Genomic DNA, 859 nt, shown 5'->3' with positions numbered 1-859 from the left:
AGTGTTATTTTGCACTCTTTTTCTTTTTTTTTTACCGTAATACCACATATATGCACTGCCACCATCAAATGATCAAATGTGAAAGCTGGATCAGGCAATTTAATTCACAAGCATTTGTTGAAATTCTCTTTACACGCCAACAGCAAGTAATGAATCTCTGCGACAAAAAGAAAACCATCTGTGGCTGTTGCGGGACTTTAATAAACGCTGCCAATTTAAACAAATGCTTGTGAAATAAATTGCCTGATCCAGCTTTCATTTTCGATCATATGATGGTGGCAGTGCATATATGTGGTATTACGGTAAAAAAAAAAAAAAAAAAAAGAGTGCAAAATAAAATAGAGATCCTGAAGAAGGTTCCCAAGAGCAAGCGCTTCAATTGTCTGGACTGGGGGACGTATTGAAGGAGCAGGATGAGGGTGACACTTGAGTGCCGTTTTTCTACCGACAATACCGAATGAAGAAGGACCAGCTCCTGAAGGCCAAGTATAAGAATGTCCTTTGAATTTTAGTAGAAGTTTAGTAGTTTTCTCTGCATTTAAAGATGCAGCTAAGAAGTGCCTGCTGTTTTCATTCAGCAGGCCCTCAACGAACCTCCTGAGACCTCTGCTCACACCTGGGCACAAAGCCTGGGGGGGAAAGGAGGGGTCCAGGTAGTTGAGTGGCTAAACAATGACCATCGCTTTCTTCGAGAGAGTAGGTAAGGAGGTTGTTTTAAGTTGTTTCATTTAATATAGATATATAGGTATGTGTTGATGGTCTTGCGTGTTTCATTGCAGCAAGCTGGTGTCAGCCTTCTCCTCTGAACCCACCTGTTTGGTTGTGAGCTTGGACGGAGAGCTGATGGTGGTTGGCACTG

Source organism: Micropterus dolomieu, linkage group LG06, assembly GCF_021292245.1.
Source record: "Micropterus dolomieu isolate WLL.071019.BEF.003 ecotype Adirondacks linkage group LG06, ASM2129224v1, whole genome shotgun sequence".
NCBI classification, from domain to species: domain Eukaryota; kingdom Metazoa; phylum Chordata; class Actinopteri; order Centrarchiformes; family Centrarchidae; genus Micropterus; species Micropterus dolomieu.
This window is presented reverse-complemented; position numbering follows the sequence as displayed.